Source organism: Rhinolophus sinicus, linkage group LG12 (assembly GCF_036562045.2).
Source record: "Rhinolophus sinicus isolate RSC01 linkage group LG12, ASM3656204v1, whole genome shotgun sequence".
Lineage (NCBI taxonomy): Eukaryota > Metazoa > Chordata > Mammalia > Chiroptera > Rhinolophidae > Rhinolophus > Rhinolophus sinicus.
The window spans coordinates 67742187-67762581 of record NC_133761.1 but is presented as its reverse complement, the minus strand read 5'-3'; the positions used below and the strand labels follow the sequence as shown (position 1 = coordinate 67762581).

General features: G+C 57.9%; 1 protein-coding gene across 1 annotated transcript in view; it reads right to left on the bottom strand.

The window, feature by feature from the left end:
* The window catches only part of NAV1 (neuron navigator 1), a 188124-nt gene that overhangs the window by 136222 nt on the left and 31507 nt on the right, over positions 1-20395 (bottom strand). The window lies entirely within an intron of this gene.

Below are 20395 nucleotides of genomic sequence, written 5' to 3'. Positions count from 1 at the left end.
TCTCTCCTGGTTCTAGAGTGTCCGTGGTAAGCCATCTGCCTTCTGCCCCAGGCTTTTCTCTGCCCTTCCCTTCCACTCGCCACGTCACCTGGCACCTGGCTCTCCCCCAGGGGAGTGGAATCTTCCAGACCCCACTGGCCCAAAAGGTGGGGCAGCCAACCACAATCCCGCAAATCGTAAACTTGTAAATACCCACCTCAGCCCCACACCGGCCACCATTCCTGCCACCTGGCTCGTACCATTCGCTGGCCCTCCGCACGGATGCCATCTCTCCTGGTTTCTCCACAAGCCCCCACCCCTCAGTCACTGGACATTTGGGCACCTGGCTCACAGTCTTCCTCTCTCACCCATTCCCGACCCATCTTCTGACCCAGAAAGCTGACCTCTGCCACCCATTCCTCTAGTCTCAGAGACTGTGTGTCCCACCTTTAGACACAGGCAGACCCCCCTGCGCACCCCTGCCCCCGGCACCCAGGCGCTTCCCTTCCAGACTCCTATCCATCAATTATCGCATCTCTCTCCTGTATCTTCAGCATCTCCTCAGCCACCTTCCTCTCCCACCACGTTAATTAATGGACAAATTGATCTGTTAATCACTTTCATTTCAAAGGGAATTTGAAGCAGTTTACAAAGACTTGAGCAATCAATTCCAGACAGATGAAAGAGTTAAATGTAGAAAATGCAACCATAAAAGAATTTGCAGAACACGTGCATGAATGTTTCCATATTTTGTTCCGGGAAAGGTCTTTACAAGCACCATATCAAAGGCAGACATCATGAAGAAAAACACAGATAGATCTGAGTGCATAAACAGTAAAATCTCTGTGTGGACAAAACAGCTCTTTCAAAGGGTGCAAGCCATCAATAAACTATAAAAATACTTGCAACCTATGTGAGAGACGAGGAGTGAATACCTTCAGATACCGGGAGCTCAACCGAATCAGTAAAAAGCAGACCCCATAGAAGAAAGAGCAAAAGACTTGACCAAGAAATTCACAAAATAATATAATTAGATAAAACACAACAAAAACAAAAGACTTCATTAAAATTGAGGAGATGCAAATTAAGTGTTATCATTTGTTGTCATCAAATTTATCATCTTTTAGGAAATTGTAACATCAGGCTGCTGGCCGTCACACGTTACTGTGGGAACACTGCCAGCTGTAGAAGTGTGCCCGAGGGGACTGATGGGCGCGACCGTTTATGTGCGAAGAAAACGCTCCAGTTGACTCCTGAAGGGTAAACTGGCACCGGGTGGAAATTGAGATGAAGGACATCTGGACAGAGAAAAGCCCACGAGAGCACAGCCGGTCCACCTGAGGCCACGGCAATGTCCCCTTTCGTGCCATGGAGAAAGCTGCCAGCAACACGCGATATGGTTTATGGCTGCTGCTGACCTTCCCCTGACCTAGACTCTGTGGTTCCAGACCGCTGACAAGCTCAACTGTAAGAAGTCAGTAGGACCCTCGAGATTGGTGGGTTTACAGAACCACAGCTTGAGCTGACTGTGAGGGTTGGGGCTCATAGGACTGTGTTCCTGACAGATGGAATAATTTCCACAAGACAGAGGAATGCTATGACCCCTCCTCCTTTCCTCTAATTTGTCGTTTGATGACTTGATACCATTATTGGAGGAACTGAAGCACCCCCACCTCCCCCAGCAGAGAGGAACCACACAGCTTGCCTCCACTGCTCCAGCAGCTGCCCACCAACGAGACCCACAGGGCCATGTCGGAGGCTGGCCTGACCCCTACTTCCTCCCCGTCCATCTCATGCCACTCCCTGCCCACCCACCAGGCCACACACTGAATCACGGCCTCCCATGCAGGGCACCCTGCCCTGTCCCCAGCCCCAGCATGCCAGCTGTGAGAATTTGAGTAAATTACTTGACTCTCCATGCCCGGTCTGTAAAATGAGGATACGATAAAATCTAGAAACTAGTCTGGTGGAGACATGGGGCGTCTTAAGAAGAGAACACCAGGCCTCAGCCTGGCCTCAGGGCGGTTGTCAGAGTCCTTCCCCAGCAGAGGTGAGGGTATGTTCATGTGGTCGTCTTCCTTCCATTGGCCAACCCACTGACGGTCAGTTACATGCATCTCTGGCAATGCCGAGTGTGGGCCTGCTCAAAGGCTCCTGTGGGCCCTGAGCAGCTGACCCTGGCCGCCAGCACAGAGCTGGGCCACACACTGAGCAGCTGAGCTAAGGAGCTGAGCCCCCGTGAGAAGGGCCTGAGACCACTGAGCCACTGCAGCATCCCCGGCCCACACCCCTCGGTCCTGTATCCTGACTGTGGGCTCTCATTCACCCCTGGGGCTTTGTTCCGTGTCAGCTCGTTTGCTGAGGCACCAGGCCGTGTGCTCTGCCCTCTCCACCTGCACTGGCCCTGCAAGGCGGTGCTAGTATTGTCATCCCCACTTCACAGGCAGGGACACCGACGCAGAGAGGCTAAGGAGCTGGCTCCTGCTCACACAGCGAGTCAGTGGCAGAGCCGGGTGGGACCCAGACACCCTGGCTCCGGCCAGTGCTTGCTGCTGACCCGACAGCCTGCATCCAGGCCTCCCCGACCTTTCAGCCAGTGAGTCATCTGGCCCAGGCTCCACCAGGACAAGTGCAAGCCACTGGCTCAGGGCTCTGCACACCCGGAGCCAGGAAGCGTGTGGGACCCCTACATATTTTCCTCCAGCTCAGAAGGAGGTGAGCGCTTAAGCGCCAGCTCCCTCAAGAACAGGGGACCAGGGTGTGGTGCGGGCACGGAAGGCGGGCACGGAAGGGGCAGTCCCCCGCGGCTGCAGGTCCCGCCCGGCCCTCCCTCCGCTGCCCTTTCTGCCCTTGAGGCGCCCGCCCGCCGCGGCGGCGGTGGTGCTGACGGGACAGCTCCCTGCAGCGGCGCATTAAAGGGGCCGCGTCTGCATCGCCTGCAGGCGGTCAGGGGGCCCATTTCAAAAGGTCAGAACGTGGTTCCTGCAGCATCAAGAGGCTGGATGTGCTTTTTAAACATTTGAAGAAAGAAAGAAAACGAAAAAGTCTGGGAGGTGGGACTCATGGGTGCTAGGTCCCATGGTTCCCTCGTGGGCTGAGTGAATTGGGGCAAATCAGGTATCTTGCCTGGTGCCTTGTTCAGCAGCTTTCCAATAGGGAGGCAAACCTGGCCTCTCAGGAGGTGAGGGAAGTAGGAAAGTCACTCATGTTAGAGCACTGGGGTGTCCCTGGACTCCAGCACTGAGGTGACACTGCTCCGTGGTGGTTAGAATACGGGTCTCCAGTTGGAGCCCCCCATTGACACCCCCACCGCACCCCCCAGGGCAAATCTAGCTTGCACTGGCTGCTTCCCAGCTGTGGTCCCAAGCAAGTTACTTAACCCCCCTGGTCTGTTTCCTCAGCTCCAAAACGGGGACAATAATAACGCCTCCTCACAGGGCTGTCCTAAGGATTGCATGTTATTATACGAATATCACTGCAGACAGAGCCTGGCCCATAAGAATCACTGAAGGAAGGTTTTTACTATGAAGTCAGACAGGCCAGGAGCACAGCACTCATCTCGTCTGTCTGACCCAAATTTCCCACGCGCACCTTTTGTCACGTGTCCCAGTCAGAATAACACGGCCGTTGTCAGCAGAGCGTCTCATCTCTAACCTGCACGTCTAGTTTCTATCTCAGCATGAATAGGACAGCCAGTTTGCACGGGGATGGATCAGGGTGGGTAAACACAGTCAAACAGGTTCCCCAAATTAACCGCGGCATGGGTTAGGAAGAGGTCAGGTGACCTCCGGACAGCCCAAGGTCGGCTTCCGCAAGACCCACTCAGAGGTAGGACGGCGACAGACGACCTTCCGGGATCCAGACGCCACAGACAGGCGTCCCCAAGAGCTTTCTACTCCACCTGCTGCGCCCTGTCCTTTGTCCTGGAAACCCGGAGCCGTTCCTCCCACAGCCGAGCCCCAGTGGGGGCCCCACTCTGGTTGGAGGCCTCGTCCGCTCCCTGGAGGATGAACTACCTCAGGAACAGGGCTGTGTCCTCTGATGTCACAGCCAACAGGTGGCCCGTGCTGCTGCACCCTCAGAAAAATACCACATATATAGTAACACACACTCACACACAGTCTTACATCCACTCGCTCACACCCACCCATGTCCACACACTGACACACGCAGACACATATACACATGCTCACACATACACACACCCCTCTAGCTTCTGCCCGTCCTCCTGTCCCTTGCTGACCCTGTCCTTTGGCCCAATTCCCAGCCAGCCCAGAGACCCCACAGAGGGCCTCTGGCTCCTCCCACCCTTGTCCATCTCAGGTGCTCCAAGCTTCCTGGAGAAAGGGATCCACACAACTGTCATTCAACATGTGTGGCTATGGACCTCCTACAGCTCACACTGGAGCTGGGGACGAGGGACAGGGCACTTGAGGACATCTCTGGGCCAAGAGGAAGCAACCTGTCCCCAGCCAGAGCGCTGAGCAGTGGTGGTGCCTGAGGGGACTCCCGGTCCAGTTCCTTCCACCCCTCCCCCGACACACGGCCTCCCCTCCACATACGACCCCAAGACGGGGCAGCTCCCAGGGCTGAGGGCAGGACCGCAACAGCCATTTACCCAATGTTCCTCCTTCTTGTCCAGCCTCTGATTTCTTCCAGTCTCTCAGGACAGATGAGGGAGGTCTGAGGTGTGGGTGGGACTGAAAGTCGCCCCCCTGCTGCAAGCTCTTGGCCCGTGGACCCTGGCTTTGGGCCTTTCAGCTGGGCCTGGGCCTTGGCAGGGGAGGACAGGGTGGGGGCCTGGGCCTTGGCAGGAAGCAGAGGACACAGGGTCAGCTGGCCTGGACCTGGCAGGAGATGGGTTCTCCCAGCGCCTGCCTGGCTGGCTCCTGGCTCAGAATGGGGAGTGAGACTGTCCACGGGTGATGGCACACAGCTCATCCTCCTTGTTCCCAGAGCCCAGGGCTCTGCCAACACCCCCAGGGTCCCTTTAGACTTCACACTGCAGACCACTCATTTTCCTGGCCTCATGGCAGCCTGCTCTGACAGACGAAAGGTGGGACTGGCTGTGAGAATCTCAGGTGATGGCAGAGAGGTCAGTTCCGGCATTTGCAGTAAATAATCAAGCCGGTGCCCAGATGCCACCTGCCCAGACCAGCCCCTCCCCAGGACAGCTGCCAGATGCTGCACCGCCCAGACCTGGCACGCCCACAGAAACTCCATCACTGTTGCCCAGCCCCATGTCCATTCTGGCCGAGTCCAGACAGACAGGCAGGACAGAGGTGACCTCAAACAACCTCCACAGAAGGGAGGCACCTCGCACCCCTCCACCACTTCTCCCAGAATCCTTCACCCGTCTCTCTGGAAGTTCTTTCAAACGTCTAACCTCCATCCTCTCTGCTAAGAATCAAGGTGACTTCCTGGTTCTTTATTCTGGGGGGTTGCTTCTCCCAGCCTCTGGCCTCTGACAGAGAAGTGAGTTTTGAGCTCAGGGAGGGGTCCCAGAGCCGCCCAGCTGAAGACGGCTGTGCTGTGTCAGCAGACTGTCATTTTTCACTGATTTGATCCACATAAACGGCTCCGCAGTCAGTCTCCATGGTTCCATGTCAATTAGCCAAGAGAAATGATTTAGTGTTAATGAAAATCAATAGCTTAACACTGCCCCACAAATCACAGGGGGCTGCAGGCCTCAATCGTAAGTACCTCCCAGGAAGCTGAGCGGCCGGAAGCCCAGGCAGCCTGTGCCGGCCCCTGGGTGTTCCCAGTATGCAGTGTGCCCTCCTGTGAAGCAGACAGGAGCCTGGAGTTCTCCACCACAGGGCACGAGGCCCAGGCCCCCTTGGGGACAGGCCCTGCCGCACCTCACTTCTCTCCCTAGTCACTTCCTGCAGGCCAGGCCTCCTGGAGGTCTGGCTTCCTGAGCTTAGATTCCAGACGGGCCCTGGGGCTGACGGATGGGGCGAGGCAGCAGTAAGTGGGGCCTTGGGGGGGGCCTCATTGCAGAGAAAGGAACTGGAGCCTGTGGAGCCCCCCAGGCAGCTGGCCAGGTGGCCACGTCTCCCAGCAGACCTGTCAGCTCCATCTTTCTGACACTTTATTATTATTTTTCTCCCTCACGTAAGTCCTCCAGTGTTTTTTCAGGGATGGTTTTTCCAGCCAGGCAGATGAAGGAGAAGTCTCTCAACAAGTCCACATACTTCCCAGGTCCCAAAGTCCAGGGCTCCCGGGCTGGGGCACGGAGAGGTCTGGGGGTTCTGGACTGGTCTTGAAGACTTCAGCTCAGAGGCTGGGCCACTTGCAGCGTGTGGGCTGGTGTCCTGCCTGGAACAGCACGTCCTGGCATGTGGAGGGCTGGACTCTCCGTCTGACTGCAAACCCATCTGCGAGACGGGCTGTGAGGTGCAGAGCCAGACCACCCGCTGAGCTAAGGACACATCAGGCTGGCTACACAGCTGTAAGCTCCACCTTCCCGCGAGGGGTGGGGGTGGGCTGGGGGCAGGGGCAGAGCTGGGAGCTGCTGGCAGGCCCAACAGCCCAGAGCAGCCCAGGAGTCTGACCGCTGGATGGAGCCCAGGGCCGAGCATCTCCCCGAGTGAGTCCACCTTAGCCCTTAGCTTCACCGTCTGGACAATGGGCCGCAGTTCCAGCACCAGCGAGAACTCCAGCCTACTGCCCATCTCATTCCAGAGCTCTGCAGAGGAATCAGCTGCCTGTGTCTCCAGCAGAGCCAGCTCCCCCGTCCGGCTGGCTCCTCCAGCGTCTGTCCGAGCCAAGCTAAACTCCTGCAGGGCCCCCACTCCTGCGGTACCGGGCGGCCAAGCCAGGACCCCCTCCCCACCCCTGTGTGAAGCACATTTGTATGGGAACCACGTACAGAGGAGAGGCCAGGCCTGGCTGCTGCCCGTGGCCCTGGTGCCAGGCTGCAGGAGAGAGGCCGCCCCTCTCCCCACTGACCCCAATCTCAGAGAAAGAGCCCCGTGAGCCGTGAGGCCCAGAGCACAGCTTCCAAGGCGCAGACTCTGCCAGACACCAGAGGAGGACAGGTGAGCGCTTGGAGACCTGCCTCCTCTCCCAATGTGCTGGCCAGAAATGCAGCCACACCCAGAGGTCACTCGGTCCCTGCCCTGTAACTCCCCTGAGCAGGGTCCCCTCTTCCTGGAAGGGCTGCCCAGCAAGCAGAGCTCAGGGCCACCTCAAGTGGCACACAATGGCCTTTGCTCATTTAGACCACAAGCCACGGGGGTCAGCACCACTCACCCAGCCCTCTCCCACTTCCTGTATCATTTCTGGGGTGCTCTTCAGAGTCTGGTTCTGCTAGTGCAAACTATATGGCTTTGGGACGTTACTTAAACCGTCCAAGCTCTGGTTGTTGCATTTGAAAACGAGGGGCCCTCCACCCCAGAGCCGCTGTCACAATGAAACGTGTCTCAGCCATTTGGGCTACTTTACCATAGGCTGTGGCTTCTAAACCACAGATATTGATTTCTCACAGTTCCGGAGGCTGGCAGTCCACGACCAAGGCCCCGGCAGATAAGACGTCAGCTGAGGGCCTGCTTCCTGGCCATCACCCTGCTGTGTCCTCACATGGCCCAAGAGGCAGGGAGGTCTCTGGGTCCCTTTATAAGGACACTGGTCCCACTCCTTAGGGCTCTGGCCTCCAACCCGATCACCTCCCACAGGCCTCAGCTCCAAACACCGTCACCTTGGGGTTAGGATTTCAACATGAATTTTGGGGGGGACACACACTCAATGTAAGATGCTTAGCACAGGAGCACAAGGGTAGTTCTTATTCTAAAAACAATAACACGTTCATTACAAACACCTGGAAAATCTAGACACACGTAAAGACGAACACACCTACCAGCTGTAAACCTACTGGCTGCGGTTACCATGTGGAAGGGTTTCAGTTCCTTCCAGGCGCTCACTCCCCAGTCATCCACAGATGATAAAATCATGATTATACTGTTCACACGCTTTATATCTTTTCACTATTAATATGGGTTCAGCATTTAAAACATCTCCAAAACTTTTGCAAAAGCTCGTTACCAGATAACAAACTACTATGTGGATACATAGGCACAAATGACCTAACCTCCCCACAACCACCAGCCATTTAGGTCACGTCCAATTTCCCACCCTTCTGGGTAATGTGCGGTGAACGTGCAAACGTGCCTCCAATTACAGCCTCCGGCTCCATTCTTAGAAGCGGAAGTGTGGGGTCCAAGGGGAGAAGCTCTGGACTGTGGGTTGCACGTTGCAGGCTGTGTTCACAGACTTGACCAGCTTGCTCCCCTCCCCTCCCCCACAGGGCCTGGCTCACTGCTTCCTTCTCAGCCCCTGGGCCTCCCTGGGAACACACACCAAGGTCTCTGACAGTGATGAGCAGTCAGTCCAAGGGGGGGGCTAAGGCACAGCCAAGCATGTGTAGGTGGCCCCCCGGCAGCAGCCCCTGCTGTCCTCCCAGGATGCGGAGGAGGCCAGCACGGCCCTCTACTTCACACGTTAAGTTTGGGGCCTGGAGGCGCTCTCTGTCCACGAAGACCACCATGTAGGGGAACCGGCACTTTTGTCGTCCTTCTGCTTCAGGTTTGGGGAGAATGTGTGACCAGGACAACAGAATGTCCGCTGGCCTTACGACAGCCTCGGGGTACATGGCAGTGCCACCAAAGAAAGTGCCAGAGAAATGGGGGGGTCGGGGGTCCCTGTAAGTGCCAGGCACTGGGCGGAGGGGTCCTTCACACACTCCAGCTTGAGTAACACAGCCCCCACAGCCCCCAGCAGCCAGGACCCTCAGGAGAGCAGCCTTGCCCCCAGGAGAGGACGTTTTGCAATACGAAGGTCCTCACCTTCCTGAGGGTCCTGGTTGGTCCCAGGCCACAGGTCCAGGAAGGCAGTTCCCAGGTACGCGAACTGCTCAGCTTCCTTCCCTTTCTTTTCAGTCCTCCCGTTTCTGAGCCTGTCACCAACTTCCCCATCCTAGGAGGGACTGTGGCTGAAAGAGCCAGGGTCCCCTCTGTGATCACCAGCCCAGCACCTGGAAATCCAGTGCTGTCCCCACTTCCTTCCCCGCCCCCTTTCCCACTTCCCCTGCAGGCTTCCTCCAGGCCTTTGGAGCAGGAAGGGGCTGTAGAGGGAGGTGGACAGCACTGCCGCCCGGAGCCGGCCGGACCCGGGAAACCTCACAGGGCTCACACACACCCGAAGTCTTGGAATGACACCCCCTCTTCCCTCATTCCTGTCCCTGGCCTGAACCCTTCCCTAAATGTTGCTTGCTTCAGACTTGGCGCTGCTCAGATATTCCTCTTCCCACGTCCCACTGAAAAACCCTCTCCTCCGCGGCCTGAACTGACCCACAGAAAGTGACCACGTGGCCCAGCCCCACTCTGCCTAAGCAAAGTTGCCGGTGGCTCTCATCTTTGGCCCTCGCATGCATGTCCCTGAGCCAGGACGCACATGCCCACACGGATACTGTCGGTCTCATGTCCTGTTATCTCATGAGGTTTGTGACACCCTCTGGGGACCCTGAGCAAGTTACAGTCAGAAAAACTGCAGGCACGTCCTGAAATACAGGGTCTCCCCTCCTCCTCCACCTCCCACCCCCGAACTTTTCTCTCTTTCTTTTGACAATACTTGTTGTCATGGAGAATCTAACATAAGGAGGCAGGTAGGAAGCCTGTTGCCTGGCAACGAGATGCCGGAGGTACCGGATTGGCTACTGAGGTCTAAAGGGGCAGAAAGGATGATGAGGGCAGGTGGGAAAGGAGAGAAACACCCTGGGGGGACACAAAGGCACCGGAGAGAAGCAGAGACAGGACCAGGGTAAAGAGAAAAACTGGAAACGCGAGAACGTGCCAGGGCTGGGTCACTGCGTGTTTGCTGATGCCCTCCCTCAAAGCAACAAAGCAAAACAAACACACATCAATGTGTTTTCATAGCTGTGTTTACACTGTGGAGATTCAGACAAAAAGCAAGTCCTAAATATCAGAGTGGGAAATTCTACAGGAAGACTCCGCGGCACGTGGAAAGAGCTTGGGCCTCATCACCGCGGGTCTGGATCTCCGCTCTGCTCAGTCCTCCATCAGTGACCCATCCGACCACATGACCTCTTCGAGCTTCAGTCTTCTCAGCTGTAAGAGGCGAACGGCATTGCGTATCTCCCAGGGTTGTTGGCAGAATACACACCTGATGGGCGTGGGCTCACAGTGGGGACTTAGGAAGACGCCCATCGCGTGGCGACTGTTGTTGGCTTCTGTGGCCGACCATCTGCTGTTATCTCGATCACCACTGTTATGACCGGAATTGGAAGCTTGTAGGGGGCGTGGGGCGTGGAGGGAGCCCTGTCCCCAACGTCCAGAGACCTGGCTTCCATCCAGACTAACACACCTACTGCCTGAGACTCAGGCCAACCATTAATCTCTCTAGGTCTCAGTTGCTCATCTGTAAAATGGGGACAATCACCTCCCCCTCAGAGTGTCACAAGGAGGGTCACATGCCAGTAGGTTAAACCCTGAGCCCGAGTGGGTATCCTAGACGCTGACCGCACACCTACGCCCCACCGGGTCCACTCTCTGCAGAGGCGGTGACAGGTCTGGGTGGGGCCACTGTCAGTCTTCCTTTGAGGAAGGGAAGGGCTCAGCGGTGCCTGGGTGCCCTTCCCCGCATGGAAGTTAGTGTTACAAAGCAGAAGGTAGAGAAACAGAGGACGCGACACCCAGAAGACAAGACAAAGGCGCATCTTCCAGGCTAATTTCCAAGCTGAGTTATTTTGCCAAAACGACGACTTCTGTGACCAGAAGCAAAGGACAGCAGGGGTGGCCTTTCCTAGTTAGAGGAGACGGCACCAAGCAATCACTTCTGGGCACGTCACAGCGACACAGCAGTGCCTGCCATGCTGGGATGCCGTGACGACCCCTGTGAACACGGGGGTCACCAAGCCACAGAAGCAGAAGGGTCAAGGGGCAGGACTGGCCTCAGTGACCCCGGGCTGCAGCAGCTTTGGCAAACGACCCACGCCTCCCAGGGAAGCGACACCGAAACCCTTTGGAGCCCAAAACGTCCAGGGAGCTGCTCCTGACATGCAGCCTCAACCTTCCCTCTGTGGGTTCCAGCTCAGTCCTTCCGCCTCTGTCTTCAGAGAGCAATTTAAGTGGCTGAGAATGTCCGTGTGTCACCAGCTGTGATGTTCCCGCCAGGACTGGGGAGGCAACAGAGGCAGTGACTCACGCTGTGTAAGTCACCGTCTCCCTGTCTGCCTCTAGCCCCCACCACGCCAAACTCCACTGTGCTTAGCTGCCTTTTCTAGTAGTGCAAACGGACATCAGAGAGGTGCTGCTACCACTTCCGTGGGGCCCGAGCAGGGCGTGCCAGGGTGGGGAAGGCTGCGAGTGGGCTGTTGGGCCTGGCAAGAGCACCAAGAGTGTGAGCCCTGCCACTGGGGGAGCACCCAGCCTAGAGCAGCTCCCCCCTCTGGGCCCTTTTCCCAGGGACTCAGAAGCCGGGTCCTGGGGCTCCAGCCCACAGGACTCCAAGCAATTTCAGGGTAGAAAAGATAATTCAAAGAAGGAACAATTGCAGCTTCAAGAACACAGACTTGCTTTGGGTCCGATGGCGTCCTATTCTTTGTCTCCTGCACTGGGAGGGAGCAGAAAGCAGCCAGAGAGATTCAGGGAAGCTGTTCGGGGGACGTTTGGGGGGCGGCCTTGACAGTGAGTGGGTGGGAGACAGCAGTCCCCTGACATTGGAGGCACGTGCTGCTTGCCTCAGGTAGTTTTTCATTTTGAACCCTTGAGAGGTGGACTTTTCTGCAAAAACATCCCCCACCCCCGTGGGTCAGGGGAGGTGGAGGGGGGGGGGGACACAGGATGATGAGCTCATCTTGTGTTGGAGGCGGAGGGTTGATAATCTGAGCCAGCTGGGGTTTGGTCAGTTCCAGAGGGCTGGCAGAGGCCCCCTGCAGCCACCGGAGGGCGTGGACAGGGGTGCTGGGCGGGGGCTCCCGTTCTAACTAGCTTTGCGTTTATCTATGGAAATCCTGGCTCTCTGTGCCAGATTTTATTTAAACTATTTTATTTTTAAAAAGTTGGAAGACTCTTCTAGTTGAGTCACACCCTGGGGCCATATGGGGGTGGTGACCACTGTGGTTTTAATTCCTTTTCTCTGACCAGAAGCTGAGAGTGGGAGACCCTCTGGGGTTCTGAGCACTTGGAGAGAGCAGCTTACACTGGCTTCTGCAGAGGCCCGAGGGGGCAAACCCCCAGGAGCAGGAAACGAAGCCCCAGAACCGCACTTCAGGTATGCACCCCAAGGGCTTTCCCCCAGGAGAGAGCTCTTGGCTGCCCTGCTAGGATTGTGGGTCAGCCCCTATGTGTTGAAAGCCTCATTATTCTTGAGTTTTCTGACTAGTCCTTGTTTTCCCTCCAGCTTAAAAAAAAAAAAAAAAAGAAAAAGTTTATGTTTTGAAAGAATTCCAGATTTACAGAAAAGCTGCAAAGATAGTACAGCATCCTGATAAAATACCCTGCACCCAGCTTCCCCTGAGGTTAACACTACGAATCTATCTTGGCACATCGCTGCCCAGTAAAACACAGACCATGAGCGTTCACCAGCCTCTGCCCTGTCCCTGTTCCAGGGTCCAGTCCACGACCTGCCGTGGCACTCAGCTTCCCCCCACCTTTTAAAGTACAAATGTCCTTCTGCGAACTCCAGCCTGGCCCCACCACGGTTCAGGGGAAAGGAGAAAGCCTTCAGGCTCCTGTCCACTGTCAGCGTGATCAGAGAGGGACAGACAGGTCTGGGCAGGGCTCGGGCCAGAGTAAAGGAGGAGAAAGCCTCAGAGAAGACGCCCCGGAAAGGCTCATTCAGGGCCTGCCCTTGACCAGGAGGACCGGTGCTTCAGGCTCGGGGTCCCTCCCCTCCAGACACGCAATGGTACAAAGGCTTCTGGGACGCGTGTGGACCCTCTGTCCCCAAGAAACCTGAGAGCGGTTCACAGGTGAGCTGCGCTGCTCCAGGCCCTTCCACTCCAGGACGGATAACTGGCCTGAGCTTCTCCCTGGTCGGACCCAGAGGGCGGCCTGTGACTTCGGAACAGCCTCCATTTCTGAGCACAGAGCACTGTGTCTTGAACAGCAGGGAAAGTGAAGGCGAGAGGAGGCTGTGTCTCAGAATTGTTTCCAAATGAAGTGTTACTTTTCCCTCCCCAGCTCTCCCTGGAGATGACTAAGTCTCTCTCGCTGTTGATGACACAGACACCTTTCCCTCCTTCCCCCTCCCTTACCTCCTTTATAGCAATTCCGAGTGGCGCTAAAAATCAGAGCAGGCGCAGGTGGTAGGACCCTGCCTGAGGGGTCTCCCGCCTCAGCAGGGGGCTCACAGAACAACCGGCTCTGGTTTCCTAGGGACACAGGATTCGTGGACAGAAGCTCCCAGGATGTGAGCACCGGAGCCCCAAGCCCCAGACTGGCCAGCTGGCTGTCACGGACATGGAACTGCCAGAAAGTCCACCCTCCTGTGCCAGCCACGGGTCAGGGCCTCACGAACTCCCAGCCAACTCATTCTGGGCTCTGTTGCCTAAGAGGGGCACAGGGAACTCCATCCAGGGGAGCGGGGCACAGAGCGGGGGCCAGCCGGTGAGCCCTGAGTGGGCAAAGGCCAAGGGGAGGCAGGCCAGTGGGCTTTGCAGACACGAAGCCTTTGTTCGCGGCACCCATGGAAACAGCCTTGGAAAAGGAAGTCCCCTTCCAGCCAGAGGACTCGGGCTGGACATGAGAGAGCACAGTGAGGAGCTGGGACAGGTGATTCAGGAAGTGTGACCTCGGCCTGCCAGAAGGCTCTCCTTTGTGGGTCTGGCCAGGCTGAGCCCAGGCAAGGAGGCCGGCAGGTGGGTGACCACCGGCAGGCAGAGGCCCTGCCTCTCTCCTCCTCATGGCTGAGTGGGGCCAACAGAAACCCTGGCCCCACGAGAGGCTCCAGAAATGTTCTCCGAAGGACAGACCCTCCTGATTCCGACGCCCCACCTGAGGGTGACCTGTCCAGAGGAGGGGCAGGGATACGATGACCTCGGCAGGGTTCTGCCAGCTTCAGGATTCGCCCCAGACAGACAGCACCTCCCTGCCACCCACCCATCACCCAGCTGAAGAGCGGCATGTGGCTGAGCCCCACGGCCCTTGCCAGTCGTAAAGCGACACTCCATGTGGCGACTGCCCTCACCCACTGTGGTCTCAGCGCCCATCACCTGGGGCAGGCGCTGGCTACCTGGTGAACCTGAGGTTCAGAGAGGGTGAGCGGCTCCCCCCGGCCAGAAGCCAGGTCCTCAATGCCAGGCCAAGGGTGTCCAGTCAAGCCTGACGGTTTTTCCTGAGCCCTGCACCCAGCACCCGCCCCGCGGCATTTCTCACCAGGACGTCCAGCTTGCTCTCCCAGCCCCATGCTGGCTGGTCCCCTTACACCATTTCTTCACTGAAGCCAGAAGGTCCGGCCAACTTGTGTGTCTGACCATGACCCTCCCATGTAATAAAATCAAGCTTTTAAGGGTCTCAAAGACCCTCCTGACTTGGCTCCTCCCTACGTCCCGGCCTCATTTCCTGCCCCTCCTGCTTCATACTTTATCCTCAAGTTTTACTAGACACCTTGTCAGGTGTTTGCACACCATGTGCTTTCAAGCCTTTCCTTAGGTAATTTCCAGTCTCCCTTCATGTTTGGCTCAGACACTCCGGCATCTTCCCCTCCAGGAAGTCGTCCCTGACCTTCTGTGCGAGCTAAGTGGCCCCCTGACTGGCTTCCCAGTCACCAGGTCTCCTTGGCTCAGCCCCAGAGCCGCCTTCTTGAGGAACGTGGTCCCACTTAGCTCGGAGTCCTGGCATCCACCACGGTGCCCGCATGTCACTCAGCATGTCACTCAACGGAAGCAGGAGGAACCCGACACCTTGCCGCTTTGGAGCCCTGCAGAGAGCGGCGTGCTGCTCCCTTGTGGGGGATGGGGGTGGGGTGTGGGGGTGGGGGTGCGGGTAGACTCCCCCCCCCCGTGCCCCCCCAGCTCTCCAGAGGCCCAGGGAATGAAGCCAGCAGGAGATGCACACCATCACAGGGACAGGAGGAAATGAGCCACAGCTGGCAAGGAAACAGGCCAGGAAGCTGTCCCACTAAACAGGAAGAGGTGGAAGGCTGGGGCGGAGCTTCCTGAGAGCAGGAGCGGGGAGCCTGGCCCCCTTTGCTGGACACCAGGCCTCAGCCCCGCCCTCAGCCGGCAGGAGGTGCCTGCGACCTGTCCTCCAGCTTTAACCAGAGGCCCCCAGGGGCATGTTAGGAGGTGACATGATAGCCTGTGGTTTCCAAGTCAAGACAGCGGAGCTGCCCTGAGGGTGAGGTGGGGGGGGGGAAGGACAGGAAGAAGCTCAGGGAGATGTTGGGCCCAGACAGGTCTGTGCGCACCTGGAGAAACGGTGGAGAGGGGTGGAGGCTGGGAAGCTGGGGGGGTGCAGAAGGCCTGACCCTCCTCACCTGTAGCCCCCTGTCACAGGTCACTGCTCCGTGATGACTTCCCTCACCCGACTCCAGACCGCATTGCGGCTCCTTGTTGGAACCCGTCCCACGGTTCAGTGTCTCCCCACCAGGCTGGCAGCCCCACTGGGGCAGGGGCTGTTTTGTTCCCACGACAACTCCCGCACCCGTAAGGACTGTGTGTAGATGCTCGGTAAACATGGCTGAATGGACGACGAGGTGCAGGAACGAGTTCTCATTTTACAGCTGAGGAAACTGAGGCACGGACGTGAGGGCACTTGCTCAAACTGCACAACTAGGAAGTGGGGTTGGCACTGCTTATGCCCAGGCTGCTGTCCCTGGCGCTGACATTAAGTGCTGTCCCATGCATATCTGGTACGAGTGACCCCCAGGTCCTGAAGGGACTTCACCACAGTTAGTCAATAGCTCCCTAGAGGAGGAGAATGTGGCTCAGGAAGGACACGGCTCGGTGTGAGAGCCAGAGAAGGACATCCTGGTGGCCGGGGACATGTATGCAGTGACCAAGGGGGCACAGGACGTGCGGCTCTCCAGTCAGCCAAAAAGCCGTGGATGGAACCTCTCCTGCTTCCCCGGGTTGAAGACGGGCCAGTCTGAAGGTCCAGCCTCCACACTCCCAGGTCCCACCCACTTGAGTGACAGTCTGCACAGCCACTCCGGCCGGCCCCCAGCCGGCCCCCAGTCACTGCCTCAGATGACGGAAGCCTCAGATGACGGAGGGGCTTCCAGGAAGCACCTGAAGAAGGGCTGGTGTATGGGGCCAGAACAGGGGAGGACAGAGCTGGGTGGGGACGCTGAGGGTCTGGGCTATTGAGAAGGCTTCACCAGGAAGCACAGGTGTGGGGAAGAGCAGCACACAGTGTTCAGGTGTAAGCGTGAGCACACTGCCTTACACGCCCTGTGCTTCCTGAGCACTGCGCTGCTTCTGTTGCCCCACCTGCAGAGAAGGTGCACTCCTGTCTGCTCAGTGCCGCCTTCCCAGGCTGACCCTCTAAGCTGGTCTCTCCATCCCTGAGCAGCGGGGGCAGGAGCCACAGAGGGCACCCTGGGAGGGCTCCACACCTCTCCCCTGAGGCCTCCTTGGCCAGGGCCCCTGGTTTCAGCAGGTTCCGTGCTGGACAGCTCCCAGCTCCCCATCGCCCAGAAGCTAGAGCTGGTTCCCACCCCAGGCCCTGCCCTGGGCTGTGCACAGACTGGCCGCCCCTCACTTGCCACCCACAAGTGACAGACAGAATCCATTTCCGATCCTGTCTCAAGAGACAGGATCCACATCCCTGCCCTTCCTTCTCCCTCCTTCCCTCTGTAGCAACTACAGCCTCAGCTCCCCTGGGCCCAGCGGGGCCAGGACTCAGATGTGCTCCTTGCTGAAAGAGGGCCCCATAGCGGGCTCGGTCAGTGACTGGACAAACCTGCCCTTCTCCTGGGTCATCCTGAGACCCCAACCTTCCAGGCTTGGAGGCTCTGAAGCACACAAGCGGGCAGAAAGGAGCCCCTGCCTGCGGGATGCACACCCATAGCACAGGGCTAAGGGCTGCAGGCCCCAGATGGTCTTCTGAACCTCAGTGGGGCTGGGAAGCGCCACGCTCTCCTCACAAACAGACTTGCTCAGATCTTGGCTGGTAGTGTTCTCCAGACAGCTGGGTGCACTTGGCCTCTTCCCACCTGCTCTGAGGGTGGTCCCACACCACTGACCCCAGGACCAAAAAGTCCTGACAGCTGCTGGTAATTTACCTCCATCCCAGTGGGCCTCCCTGCACTGCAGCGGGAGCAGAAGCAGAAGCAGGGGCGAAGGTCCTGGGAGGGCTATGGCTCAGCACCGGGGAGGATCCTGTGCTGAGGCCATGGGAGCCGGTGACAGTGGGGAGGAGACAGAATACTCAGGCACATGCTGCTGCCCCATCCCCACCACTCTGTCAGCAGAGACACTGTCAAAGGAACTTGCAAATGACTGCATACATGGCACAGGCGGCACACAGAAGCTTAGGGGTCTGCTCAGAAAAGGAGGGATCCCGAGAGAAAGGGTAGCGGGAAATGGTCACCGACAATCAGAAAAACTCTAGATTCTAGATTCCTCCTGCGATCCTGGCTCGTCTGTCCTCGAGCCACTGCCCCAGGGCCAAACAAGTCAGAGGACAGAGCAGAGGCTGCAGGCCCCAGTTCCCAGCGTGGAGGGGGAGCAGATGTCTTAATTTACAGGCCTGCTCGTCCCCCAGGGAGGACGTGGTCTTGGCCGGAGTGGGCTGAGGCCTGAGAACCTAAGCAGCCCCAGCTGCTGACAGGCTCCTCAGGCCTGATGGATGAAGAGGGCCTGCAGCCGGAGATGGGCTGGGGTTGGGAAAGACATCAGTCACCTGGGCCTCAGAAAGCCAGAGGCGGCAGCTGTGATGAGCCCCCTGTCCCCACCCTGCACCCCGAGTGCTTGACTGCAGTCAGTCAGCCGCCTACTCCAAACTCCCCCCTTTGTGATGGGACAACACAGCAGGGTCAGGCGCAGTCTCAGGAGGGCCTGGCAGCGTCTTTGATGCCAGGGCCCCTACAGGCTAAATAGTGTCCATGGAGGCCCCAGTCATCAGGAAGCAGAGTTCACATGGCCCAGGGTGAAAACGGCAGCATCTGGGAGAGAAAGGAGAGGGCCACGCATGGAGCTGCGGTCCTCACTGGACTGCTCCCTGGCTGAAGGCGGAGCTGGGAGCTGGGGCAAGGCTGGTTCCTCCTACCCCTTGGCTGTGGCCCTTTTGGCCCTTTCCGGCCAGGAGCCTCCACGTTGCACCTGGACCACAGGACCTGTGCCGAAGCTTCCTTTACATGCCTCACCCTGCCACTCCTGTGTCTTGCTTGCTCGGCCTTTAGTACATCCTAAGGCCACCTCCTCCAGGAAGCCTTTTGGGTCAGGCCACCGCCCAGCCCCACTGCTATTCAATGGACAATGAGCATGGTACAGCCTGCAGAACCCCAGCTCTGGCCCTAGCACTGCCGCCCAGCTGCGAGGTCCCGGGAGCCCTGCCCACACTGGGGACCCACTTCATGAAAACCCTAGGGGGCTCCAGGTGGGGGAGGAGGGAGAGGGCGTGTGCGTGGGGGGTGGGCGGGCAGAGAGGAGAGAGCTCAGGCTGTGAGGGGAGGAGAGGGGAGGGCAGGCAGCACTTTAGAAATCCCAAACCACCAGCGTTTGCTTCCCATGCAGGTGGGTCAGCTTCCCACACCTGGGGCCCTTCTCCCCATCCCCCGGGGGCTCTGCAGGGGGACGAGCCTGGGGATAGAGGTGAGTTATGGGAGGCCCCAGCACGCTGCCCCTACAGCTCAGCCTGCTACTGCCCCAGCCCCTGGGCAGTGCTGCCAGGTCCGGAAGGGGGAAATTTGTTCTCTGAGGCTGAGTAGGAAATGCAGCCAAGAGCTTGGGGGTGGGGGCTGGGGTGGGGGGAGGTAGCCCTGTCCTGTCACTTTCAGGTGCTATCATTTTCAGTTTGGGGCCACATCCCTTCCATTTCCCACCTTGTGACTCAGCTTTCTCACTTTCCCAGACCTCCTGTGGGGGTGGGTAGGGTGAACTGAGGAGAAGATGCTTTGGGAAGGAGAAGCAGGGAGGATTCTCCAGCCAGAGATGTCACCTGAGGTAGGGCCCAGGGTGGGGCTGTGGCTCTCCCAGCCAGAGCCCAGGGCAGACAGCAGAGCTGCAGAGATTTGCATACATCTGCATATATTTGCATATGCACATCTCCCAGGGCCACCCTAGCTCCCCACACCCTCCCTCCTTCTGCCAGGCCTGCTCGGCGGCCCAGACAGCACCCCTGCAACAGCCCTGGGCTGGGCCCTGACTCAGAGGTTGTGCAGCTGCTCTCACACTCCCCACCTACTGACAGAGGCTTCGGGGCACACATCTTGTCTGGCCAACCTGTCACTTACTGCTAAGGGGTGACAGGTACTGCCGCCTCCTTCCTCTGCCCCCTGTCTCCCTGGTACCGGCGTGGTCCTGGGAGTGAGAAGAAAATCAGTGTGAAGACAGCGATCTCTGTCTTACTGAGGAGAAAAAGGAGAGGGCTGGACCCTCATTCTCTGGGTGGTGTGAAGGATGCAGAAACAGGAAGCAGGAGAAGGGCCTACGGAGTGCGGGGCGGGGGCTGCGAGGCCATTAGGAGAAGGACAAGCAGTGTCTGGAGTCATCGTGAGTCAGGCACAGAGTCAGGTGTAATGGCCCAGAGCTCGCCCCGATCACCCCACCAGGCCACACACAGCAGGTCCCCCTGCAGCCCGACCTCCACTGGGCACCTGTCCTTGTGCAGCCATTACCACCTGGGTCAGAAAGAGCAAGGGACCGACCAGAAGTTTTTGGAGAGATGGAATGTTGTCATTCGTGAGGGGGGTGGTGGTTAAACCACTGGAGAAGTTTGTAAAAACACATTGAATCTCGTTTCATATAAGCCATTCCTCAAGGATGCAGCACACACACACACACACACACACACACACACACACAAATCAGGTGGTGACTTACTGCTGGGGAGACATGAGACTGGAACTGGGGGGCTGCCCGTCTCTTACCAGCACATGGCCTTTGGTGCTTCCCTGTCACCCATCCCCCCACGTGGCACCTCAGTTTCTGGCTCTGTGGCCTGGAGGTGGCGCTTACATCTGCTGGCCGCCCAGTGTGTGCTCAGGCACTGGCAACACATCGCAAGCAGCACTTCCTGGGCGGCCGCTGTTTTAAGTGCTTTATATGTGAACTCATTTAACGCCACAGCGACCCTACCCGGTGCTAAGAATCACGCTCCTCAGCTAACAGATGAGGAAACTGGCACGGGCATCTGTGTGCCCCACTTTTCCCCATCCATAAAGTGGGAACGGTTCACCTTTCCCCGTTTTTAACTGTGTCCATGGGTTCATCAGAGCGCAGAGGGACTTC